Raw genomic sequence first — 12,079 nt, forward strand, 5'->3', positions numbered from 1 at the left:
GCAAAGTCAGCACCTGGAGGACTTCCTGGTAGAACCCTGACAGATAAACAAGGTGCCGCTGCTCCTGCACAGGGGGTGGGACAATCTCAGTGTGTCACTTTGGGGCATGGCAGGAAGATGCAGCATGAGCTCCAGCACAAGGAGAGCATGCTGAGGAAGTGCTAAGTGCTCCTGGAAGCTGTCTGTGTGTGATGATAAAGGCATGGAACCACTTAGTGTCTGGAGTGTGAAGTTCTGCTGGCAGGAAGAAGGAGCACAGGTACTGCCTGTATCGTTACTAGGCAAAGGATTGAGCGTTTGTGTCTCTGTATGTGTGTGCACATGTGCAAGATGGGGTTTTATTTAAAGCAGGACAAGCAGTAATCCCCAAGGATATAAGAGCTGTCATCAGGAAATTAGTAACTTCATACCTAGGGATAGAGGGTGCTTTATTGGAGCTAGACTATTCCACTGGCCAGGCACCAATGTGCACTGCAGAGCATGGTCAGGGTAAACACTGATCAGCTGGGATCTTCCTGCCCTTCCAACACACCTTTGCAAATGGTCATTTTATAGGGCAGGAGATGGATGGTCAGCTTGCTGGGAGCTGGCTCTGGAGGAAGCTCAGGCAAGAGCTGATTAGGAGAGGAGCAGTGCTTTCCCACTGTCTGACAGGCCTTGCATGCCCTGCTCTGACACAGCTTGTAGCACTCTGCAGCAGAATTTGTGCCACTCAGCACTCCACAGGCCAGATTTTAACACCAGATGTCTTGCCATGGGTATCAAAAATGAAGAGGAGCGAGAGCAAACAAAGTTAGCAGCATAAACAGTGCAGGGAGTGATAGTCAAAACAGGACAGTCAGGAAAGTGATCCTTACCTGTGTAAGCTGGGATCCAGCAAAGCTTTTTCCCTAAGACTAAACAGGGAATGTCCAATGCATCTACTGAAGAAAATGTGTAGAGGAGGGTGGGCTGCAGTCCAGCAGCCAGGCTTTAGAAGCAGTTACACTAAACAAGAAATTCACAATAAAGAAATGAAGAAAACAGAAGGTCATTTGCATCTGCTGCTCAGAATGGAGCAGATACAAAGACAGAGAGCAGCAGCATAGGTAAGGCCAAAGGAAAGCAGCTGCAGCCTGGCAGGGATCATAGGCAGCAGCTACAGTGGCAGGAGAGTGCTAAAGGAAGGCCAGAGGTAGCTGTAGAGCAGGGAGAAATGTCATGGCACAGCCTGAGCAGAGACCAAACCAGAAAACATCAACACCAAGGTGTTTGCGCAGCAGAGCTGCACTAGCGGGAAATGGAGTAACGTAAAAGATATGAGGGCAACAAAAGCCTGGCCATAAGGGGTTCTTATCTCTTGGAGGGACTCAGGATCTTCAGCCCCAGCTCTAAGACTGTAGAAAGCTTTAAAGAACCACATAAGGGCAGAAAATGCTGGTCAGGTAGTTCAAGTGTCTGTGGCAGAGGGTTGGAAATGCTCCCTGCTAGATTTGTCCTTCCCTGATGAGAATTCCCAGAGCAGGTTGCTCTGCAGAGCTGCTTTGGCAGCAGAGCTTCCTCTTGCTTTATTTTCAGTATGTAGGAGAGGCAAAAATGCTTAACAGGGTGCGTTTCAAACATATACTTGCCTTAGAGCCCAAATTTAGAGTTACAGTTGCATGTCCTCTTTCGGGAACAGGGTTCTTGTTGACCTGCCTGCCCAGAATTCTTCTTGTCTGCTGAAGAGACAGCTCAAGTGAAGCAGAAGCAATTATTTACAGAAAAAGAAAGAACTTGAGTAAACAAAACCACCGGGCGGCTACTGCATATTAAAGTGAAAGACCCAGATGCTTTAAAGCCTTGTCCCCAGGTGATTTTTAAGTGCTCCAGAATAATTCTAAGTCTTACTCAAATGAGGGCAGCGAGGCACCCCTCAGACGCTACCAGGTCATCAATGTCTCATCTTTTCCTATGCTTTGGGCATTGCTGTTGTTCCCACTTCTCAGTCTTGCTTGTTTGTGTCTTGTCCTACTTTATATCTGGTTCAGGGTCTGTTCTGGACTCAAGAAGTTGGTGTCCTGTTCCCTTTCTGGAGCATCTTCTGTGCTGGCTATGACAGGAGGGTATGGTCCGCTTCTTGTTGGTTGTATTCCCTAAGCACTTTGTTAGATCATAGCTCTTGAGTTTTGAGCACTTCTTTTTATGATTTATTTTCACTTGAAGTCTCAAAATCAAGTCTCATGTTGTTTAAAATGCCACTGAGTGCTTAGTGAGCACATTACAGTAGGGCCATTACACTTCAGACAAATCTCTCCCTCCCTATGTGGCAACTTGCTGAGTTATTTACAAATTGATTGCCTTTAGAATTTCTAAAGCTTTTGTCCCATAATGTCCCACTTTTCAAATCTTTGCGCATTATGTAGAAAAAGAGAAAGGACATCCATCACACACCTCCTGTCTGTGTCCCACTGCCTCAAGGCAGCAGTCAGCAAGTTAATATTCAACAGTTACAGCAGCATTTTCTGACTTCAGCAGTGTCTGAGGACGGATCCCAGGATAATGATCCCATTGTACTGTGTAGCAGAGAAATACATTGATAGTGTGAGGCATGCCAGGAAGAGCCTTTCAACAAGGGACAGGCAGCAGTGAGCATGGCAAGATGGATTTGCAAGGCAAAAATAACAGCACAGGGCAAAAGGCCTTGCCAGCAGCTACTTCCAAATGTTCTCCTAATAACAGTGCATGTGAGAGGTGAAGACATGCACTGGGATGCTCCAAATCTGAGCTAGAATATCAGACCACTGTTCTCACCTAGTCTTACCAAATATCTGCTTTTCCTACATCCTGATATGTGCTTTGGAATAGGTAATCACTGTCAAAGCCACATCCCCAAAGCAATAGAACCCTTGGCATAGATCTCTGGGATGTGTGGCAGGAGCCAAAAAACCCTCTCATGGAAGGAAGTTTGCTGTCTGCCTGAAACCTCAAGGTGATCCATGTTTGATCATTTGGATTCAGAGCCTGTCCTAATCATAATCTTTGATTTCCCTCATGCTCACTGATACAGTTTAAAAACCTAACCTGGTTGTTGTTCTTAAAAATATAAAGTGTTTTGCAATTTGAAAACAAGAAGCGGTGCTTGCCTCTGTCCTCACAAGCCAGAATTTTACCTATGGAAATTGCCATGGCGTGGGTGAAGTGAAAGGAATCCCCACCTAGCTGCAAGGACAGGTAATACCCAACCACCCAGGCCTCCAGTGGCCTGGCATATTTTACACATGGCAAGTTCATCCCTTTTCTCCTGTGAATGAATGTAGATTTATTTAGAGTTGCCAAACTACGGATGGATTTCAGGTTCCCTTGTGAAAATTTTACCTAGACCTGCCTGAGGTCACTGTGTGTGGTTCAGTGAAGCCAATTTCCTACAACAGCAAAGCACTGGAAAAGTAATTATGATGTGTTGTTTGATTGATAAAAAGAGATAGAAATATAATCATTAAGAAGTGATATCAGATGATATCTTCATCTGTAACACTATTTCTGTGTTTGGGTGTCTTGTACTGTGGGGAAAAGGCAGAGATTGAAAATGCATTAAATATAGCAGCTAAAGATGGTGAATTGCATAGGAAAAAAAAAAGAAAATGTGTGGAAATAATGTATTTCAACATAAATGAAATCCTTCTTTAATTGGTCTCTGCAATTTATTAAATTTATCACAATCATGAGTAGTTTCAGGTTATCCCCAGCTGTGGACTTTTAGAGTTAATCTTGTAAAAAGAATGATCACCCTTCTAACTCACAGGCGTCTGTGACTGTGCAAATCTCATTGGAGTGCTACCAGCTGGAAAATCAGAGCGTGGAGCAGAACTCTGACCTTTGTGCTGCAAAATCCGAGGAAACAATCAACTGAAGGAGATAAAGGAGAGTCCTCCCCATTAAGGAGGAAGTGGTACAGAAATCAAACTCACTTGTGCAAAGATTCACTTTGCCAGTCTGCCCACCAAAGCAAACAGCTGCACCTACTCAGCCAGCCGCAGGGAGGATCTGGGAATTTTGACTTGAAGCATTAAATTAATCAGAGCAGTGTTAGGTGCTAGCCCAGCAGGGGTTGGAGGGTCCATTTGCTGTGGAACCCTGTTTGTGGAAGAGCTGTAGGAGCAGACCAGGCTGCTCTTTCATTCTGGCCAGGGAAACAACAAAGACATCCAGGGACATTAGTGCTGAATAAATACAGAACAATCAAAGGAGTTATTTCCTCACATAATATGAAAGTCACCACTGTATTGAGGACAAGCACAAGTCATATGTTCCTCTTAAGTCCTACTTAATCCCTGCTTTGAGGATTTAAAGAACATTCAAGTGATTCATAAACCCTGTGTGTGTTCTCTGCACAAGAATGATTTTTACCAACCAAAGAGACAGCTGAGCCATGGGAAATTCTGCAGTGGGTCTCATCAATGGAATATTGCTGTTGTGTTCAGGAAGGTGTGGCTGAGGCTCTGTCTCACTTGCAGCTGTAGCTTTAACATCTGACATCCTGATAATCCAAACTTATGGTTTATGGTGGGCCTTGATTCCCCACAGGATTCTGCAAGTAATGTATGTGTCTTACCAGCATCATTACATATCAGTAAAGTAAGTCAAGGAGGAGCTTTGCATCTAGCACAAGCCAGGAATAAAGGCAGGAGGTCTCTTCTGACTGACAGTTTATTGATCTGAGCCAGCATGACCAACTTCCTGTTTTCTAAAGAAAAAAAAAAAAAGGATAGAAAAATATCTGCTTGTTTTCAGAGGATATATCCAGCTGGAAAATGGGCTGAAATCAGCAAGATGGTGCCTAAATGTTGCTGCTTTTGAAGGTAACAACCAAACTGTGAAAGATGGTTTCAGATACCTTTTGCACAGTGTGTGTGAAGTTATTTTCGCTTGGGTCTTTGGTGGTCTGTTCTTGTTCCTCTTGTATATTTTTTTTCTGCAGGTTCCTTGGCAGTGGCTCCTGCATCTATCACAGCTCTGTTCTGCAGCACACAGCAGAAAGGAGATTATTCAGATCTATAGTTCTGTCAAATGACACTCCTTAAGATATTGTGTAAGCTTAAAAAGATGAATTTATGCTCTGGCTTTTATACCTCTTTGTGCCCGAGGCACTTAGATGTATAAAAATCTTTCAATAAAAGCAAATAAACATGTACACCCACCACTTGCTGGGGCCATGAGCTCTGAGAGCTATTTTGTAGGGGGATTGATACCTTCATACCTCCTTTCTTAAAAGGAGAAAGAAAATTTAGAGAGACTATTTACAAGGCCTGGAGTGACAGGATGAAAGGGGCTTCACACTGACACAGAGTACAGTTAGACTGGATATGAGGAAAAAATTCTGTGAGGGTGCTGAGGCCTTGGCACAGGTTGGCCAGAGAAGCTGAGGTTGCCCCATCCCGTAAGTGTTCCAGAGCATCTTGGTTGGGGCTCTAAGCAACCTGGTATAGTGGAAGGTGTTCCTGCCCATGACAGGGATTGGAAGTGGATAATCTTTAGGGTCTCTTCCAAGCCCAGTCATTCTATGACTCGCTGAAATTCAAACATGTTGCAAGAAGCAGAGAAAAACTGGTATTGAAAAGATACTGGAGACAAACTCTGGTTAAAGGGTAATCTTTTTTTTTCATCCACAGAATAAATCCTAAAACCTAGATAAAGTTGTAGATGCTGGATTCTAGTCCCAGAACCCTGGTTCTCACTTGTCATCCTCAGTAGCACCAGTGTTAGCTTGATCCACACACTTTTCTTCCCCTTCCCATCTTTCATGTTGCCTTTCCTTTGTTGACTGTAGTCTCTGAGGAGAAAGAGTTTGCATGTCCATATGATATGTAATTCAGGTGGCCCTGATACTGTGCCAGTAGAAAAATGTAAAAATTTCCAGTTTGACACTCAGCAATACAGCTGGGAAGTTGGAGAGGGAGCAACAGTACTGTTTGTTCCTGATGGAGCATGACCTCTGGCTCTGTCCAGCTTTGATCACTAAAGAAAAGAAAGCTTTCCCAGGTCCTTTCGTACTGCTTCTCCTGTTGTGCTGCTCTGTTTTGCTCCTAGAGAGCTCCCCAGCTGCATCAGGAACTCCCAGCTCTCTGTCCCTACTGGGGGGAAATGGGGAAATGGTGCTCCCTGCCAGCAGAGGTGTCCTGGATGCAATTATAAACCAGAGGGATCTCCTGTGGCATGAGGAATATTGCATTTACTCTGGATATTTAGCAAGAACTGGTCATCCAAAACATTCTGGCTCCACTGCAGCCCTCCTTTCCTTCAAAACCCCTCACAAACTCTCTCCTATAACTCCATCTTTTATGCTGGAACACCTTTGGCTTTGCAGCAGATGGCAATGCAGCACTGCCCGCTGCCAAGATGTGCCAGTTCATTTTTCCATCATCTGCATCTTATTATGAAGCAGCAGAAAAAGAGGGGGAAAAAACCCACTTGGCAGCAGATCCGTGGCAGGTTATTTCCTGTTGTGAGGCTCTCAGCAATATGAGCACATTGATTCAAATAACTCAGGAATAAGCAAACGGAGAAGTCCAGACAGCTGGCCCTTGCTGACGTGGTGGACCTGAAGACAGAGCCAACTAAAATTCCAACCTCAGATCCCTAAACAGCTCAGATTTTCCTGATGCTTTTCCCACCCCTTGGTGCAGCATTGAAATGGAACATTTTCTTGGCATTGTACCTTTCGTATCTGCTCTCTCCACCCACTTTCATCACATCGTGTCTCAGCATTAGCCTGGCTTTTGGGCACATGATGCTGTGGAATTAAAAGCTTGGGGTTTTAGCAGATTAGTCCAATCAACTTTTAGTTGTGACAAAAACAAAAGCAACCTTCAAATGGGGAGCCAGGTATCACAGCAAGGAATGCACAAGATATCCATGGGTAGATTTTGTTCAATTAAAAATATCCATTTTATTTCTCATTCCCTCTATGTGCTTTTAATCTTTTCAATAAAGGCAAATCAAGAGCTTTCAACTTGCTCAGGCCACAGTGAGTTAAAACTTGTCTTTTATGAACCAACTTCCTATTTTTTGGAGCTAAGTAGCATTTTCCATGGGCCACTGAATGTCTTCAAAATAACAATCAAAGCTTTGTAAATACAAGCACAGTCTTCCTTTCTGTCTGAAACTCTGAATCTCTCTTAGAAAATAAACAGGGATGGAAAATTCAAGATGATGGTTCTGGTTCCAAGATCTGAAGAATTTTACAGAAATCCCTCTTCCTGCTCTTATGCTTTGGGGCTTTGGCAGAAGGGAGATGTGAAGCCAGATTCAAGCTCTTGGTGCACTGCAAAGCTATGGCTTCTGATGATTTGCTCCTCACTGAGGATGCCAGAAGAGTGAAAAAAGGGTCAGGAAGTTCAGATACAGCCTCAAGGAGCAGCCTCCAGCAGCACGTGAGTAGTACTAAATGATAGAGAGCATCATCATTTTCCAAGGAGCTTGACAAAGTTTTCAAATAAAACAGCATTTCTGATACCACAAAGAGTAAATGCAATGCTCTGTTGTAAATCAGTTTAGGCAAGGGATACCAACATTTCAACATCTCCCCCTGCAAAAAAAAATGTTTATACATTCAAAACAAATGAACAACAGGAAAAAAGAAAGGGATATGAAAACATCATAGCTAAAATGTGCCTTTCATCTTCTTGTGTCAGGTTCTGAATTATTACAGATCAGCAGTGTGCTATCCTGCTACATACTTGTGAAACATCCATAAGAAATCTTTGGTTTTACTTGAAAACAAAAAAGAATCAACCCCCCCCCCCCCCCCCCCCCCCCAGCAAACTGTTTCAGGTAAGTCCAAGAAATCATTTTGTATTTCCAAATGCACAGAAAAGTCAAATCACTTGCAGTTAAAATTACCTTTCCCAACCCAGTGACATTCATTTAGGCTCGGCAGTGTTTTTGCTGAGCTGTGCTGGAATTTTGACTCCTGTAAATCAGGACTTTTGTGCCTGTGCTTCTCTGTGCAACAGAAATAACAGGCAGTAGTGGGTACCTAGAAAAAACTGACCTAGGTGAGAAGTTTAAGTTGATTATCTTGAAGCACAAACCTGAGAAGTTATGGAAAGAGAGGTGTTTCCGGTGCTGCTTTTACTATGGGTGAAGCAAGAGCAGATATTCAGGTGGACAGATGGAGGTGCACTTCAAAGCACAGGAGTTAAACTCTCCAAAGCTTCCAGAGCCCAATGGTATTTTATTTTCCTGAGCTGCAAGAACCTGCTGGACACAGAAGTCCCTGCATGGGTGAACACAAACATTGTCCATCTGGATACAGATAAAAAGGCAGCGCAAATTACAGGAGGACATGCTGCAGTAAAGGTGTCTTAGACAAGACTCAGTGAAACAGGAAATTTTGGACAGACGTCTGATGGTTAATTCTAAAGATTTATTTACTCAGTGCATCAAAGAGTGACACAGTTCAGATACCTCCTAGATCCTTGGAGACAAGTATTTTCCTAAATATTTATTGGTTTTCAGACACTGAACATCTGTCTTCAGCTACCATTGTGCAGTTGTGGGGTTTTCCCCCTTCTTAAATCCGTTATCTCAGAGGTGCTACCACTATCCCTGATGAGCTCAGCCTTGGCCAGTGGCAGGTCCATCCTGGAGCTGTTTGGAACTGGCTCTGTTGGACACAGAGGGAGCTGCCAGAAGCTTGTCACCCCTGCTACCAAAACTGTGCCCTGTGAACACAATGCACCCCAAAATGAAAATAACCACAGTGAAAAGTTGTATATTTTTCTCAAACCTCCTCTGTGTATTTTTTGGGCTTAAATGAAGCTGATTTTAGAATATTACCTGTTCAAGGTAAAGCTAGGAATATCTTCCCTGCCAGAAGCAATTCGTGCTAAGTGCATTCTTTGAATGCAGAGCTGGCCTTTAGGGAAGTGCTGGTGTGATGCAAATGTGCAAAGATGGATGTGGAAATTAGAAAAATCCTTTCACATAGGCTCTTCATTTGAGCTTTATTGTCCATAGAGAGCAGGGATGCAAACTTAAATTGTAGCTTGGAGTATTTTGCTGTGTTACATTTTCTTTCTGTGACTTTCCAAGTAGATATTATATGTCAAAACATGATCCCAAACACACTTATTTGCTTCAAAGTGTTACATTTTGCTAGCCAGGATTTCTTCATATTTTCTATCTAAACCTGCTCTTGGTCAATGAGAAGACAGTGAAGTTGTGCCAGGGCATCCTACTATAGAGAGGATTACAAAATATGCCATATAATGTTTATCCAGTCACAGCCTGAATAACACACCTTAATTCACAGGGCAACTCACAGCACCGCTGTGGGATGACACAAAAGTGGTGAAGATGGTAACTGTAGAAAATTTCTACTGGTTTACTAGGAGAGGGAACATGAAGAGGGACTATTTACCAGGGCCTGGAGTGACAGGAAAAGGGGAGTGGCTTCACACTGACAGAGAGCATGTTTAGATTGGTATTGGGAAGAAATTGTTCCCTGTGAGAGTGCTGAAGCCCTGGCACAGGCTGCCCAGAGAAGCTGTGGCTGCCTCGTCCCTGGAAGTGTCCAAGGCCAGGTTGGATGGGGCTCTGAGCAAGGGGTTGGAACTGGATGATATTTAAAGTTAATTCCAACCATTCTGTGATTCTGAGAAAGTGGTTCCAGGTGGTAAAACCATGTCTGCTCATCACGCCCTCAGGCCGTAATTTGAATATAACAACACAGGCCAAACATTGCTTTAGCCTTTTACTCTTTGGATAATATTACCAGCTCTCCCAGGGTTGTGTGTAAGGAGCTTAGCTCTGCAGCATTATTGTGACTAATCTCATCAGAGACTGCTGTGGCAGCCAGGCTCCCTTGAGACAGAAGATGGGGAGTATCTCAGAATAAGGGAAGGGCAGATGGGGAAATCTGACATAAATCATAAAGAATATGAAATAAACATTCAAGAGCTCAATGAAAATCCCAGATTAAAAAAACAAAACAAAACAAAACAAAACAAAAAAACACCAAAAAACCCATGTCTAGTCTCAGGCTGCTTTGCACCTAAAAATATCAAAATCCCATTTCTCTTCTTTCATAGACTGAGGGAATGTAGATCTGTATCAGAAGAATCTAATGTGGGCATAAAACTATACAGGACACTTCCTGCTGGACTTTCCATGAGTTTAAAATCTATTTTACAATTCAGAAGTGCTACATTAGTAGTGGCAAATTCACCAAATAATGTGACTACATCATCCTGAAAATTAGTTTGTCCTCGACCTCAAGGCAGCAAAGTTACCTTAAGAAAAGATTAATTAAAACAAGACTTTTTTAAAATTTTATTTCTCTCAGAAAAAAAAAAAAAAAAAAAAAAGAAGAAAAAAATCACCTGGCTGGAAATAATAGAATTATTAGAGAGGATGTCCGGCTTAGACTGTGATGAAGACCCAAAAACCTAGGACTTTCAGGTTTTCCTATGGCTTCCAACAGAGACCAAGAAAGAAACTTGTACAATACAAAGAACCAAAAGGATAGATCCAGCTCACCAGCTCAGTGCGATAGATGGGAAGAGATCCTGGGCAAGGAACTTCCAAGAGAGAAAAGTGTATTGCTGGAAATCTTCTGTAACTGTTCTGTGGCTACAAGCTTCCAGAGTCATGTAAAATGTGCATTATTCAGTGACTTTGATTTGTATGCTAGGAACTCACCTGTTAAGGCAGCATTTTCTTACTTTAAAAACAAACAAACAAACAAACAAAAAAACAACAAAAAAAAAACCCACCCCAAAAAAAACCCACCAAAACCAATCTCAGGGAAAACTTGGGTTTCTGGAAGTCTGTAGGCACTGAAAAATTATAGTCATGAAAACTGAACAAAATCACATCATGATCTCAATCCACAGCTTAACCTTTGCCAGATCTGTTGCAAGGCATGTCAGAAGAACAGGGAGAGCTGGCTGTGAAAACATAAAATTGCCTGAAAGAATACATATTTATCCACTCATATCTGGCCGTCCATCCATTGATCTTGTGCACACCCTAACAAGACATGCTTCCAGTTTCCTTTCTTTCCCCCTCACACATCAATCCAGGCAGTTACTGGACATGATAATTATAGTAAGCTCTTAAATCCCAATAAATACTACCAAGCTGGCTACTCAGAGGCTTCTATGCCATCAACTTTTTAACACAGTAATGATGATGTCATGGTTTGGCGCTGGCGCAATGCCAGTGCCCCCATGAAGACATATTCTCCCTGGTATCGGCTGTGAGATGCGATCAGAAACAGAGCAAAGCAGGCCTCTACTTGTGAATAAAGGGAAAAAAAAAACTTTATTACCTTACAATTATAATAAAATGAACACACAGAGCAAAATGGAAACCTCTCAAACATTTTCTCCTCCTCCCACTCAATTTCCCACAGCATAAAACAAAACCTTAGATCTTTACCCAGTCCATCACCCTTCAAATAATCAACTCTTAGTCCATCTCCACCCTTCCGATAATCACGTCTCATTTCATCAAGGAGAGAGGAGTCCCTCTTGTGCCACAGGCTTCCCCTGGAAACACAGCTGAGTCCAGTTGTGTTTCCCCGTCACTCAGCAACCACCTTCGTGACTTCTTCCTTCCATGTTCAGTGCTCTCACCACTGCACATGGACCAGAGCTGCTTTTAGGGTTCCCTTTTCAAGGATGCTTCGCCCAGTTCCAGGAGAAAACGACAGTCTCTCACCTTTTTGGGACACTAGTCCCACCCAATATTTCACCCCCTGGGGCCGAGGGGTCTCGAGAGCACCATCACCTCATCACCCATCGTCTCCGCTCACATCATTCCTCTGGCACCAAGCCATCGCCTCCCCCTAAAATGCAGTCTCTGTATTACAGGAAAGGTTCTGTCCATGGCCATACAAGAAAAGTCCAGCCAAAAGCCACTCCATCATCTCCTCCACCTAGGATTCTTCTCAACTTCTCTCGGTCCTTCTTCACTTGCACAGCTTACACCACACTTGCGCATTTCCTCTTACTTTATCCCTGTCTCTCTTCTCCTTCAGCTCCCGGAGGATCAGAATTTCCAAGGTTTCCATCATCCCACAGAAGGGTTAAAATCACAGTCTCTACTCGTCCCG

The 12,079-nt window shown here is 43.2% G+C and overlaps 1 protein-coding gene across 1 annotated transcript in view; it reads right to left on the minus strand.

The window, feature by feature from the left end:
• Positions 1-7,438: 7,438 nt before the first annotated feature.
• LOC119708264 (potassium voltage-gated channel subfamily A member 6-like) overlaps positions 7,439-12,079 on the minus strand; it is a 78,215-nt gene continuing 73,574 nt past the window's right edge. The window contains exons 7-8 of the mRNA XM_038154430.1: positions 8,052-8,220; positions 7,439-7,546 (exon numbers count right to left, since the gene is read on the minus strand). The gene's annotated coding sequence lies outside the window, so the exon portion shown is untranslated. The remainder of the gene's footprint in view (positions 7,547-8,051; positions 8,221-12,079) is intronic.

This window comes from Motacilla alba, chromosome 1A (assembly GCF_015832195.1).
Source record: "Motacilla alba alba isolate MOTALB_02 chromosome 1A, Motacilla_alba_V1.0_pri, whole genome shotgun sequence".
NCBI classification, from domain to species: domain Eukaryota; kingdom Metazoa; phylum Chordata; class Aves; order Passeriformes; family Motacillidae; genus Motacilla; species Motacilla alba.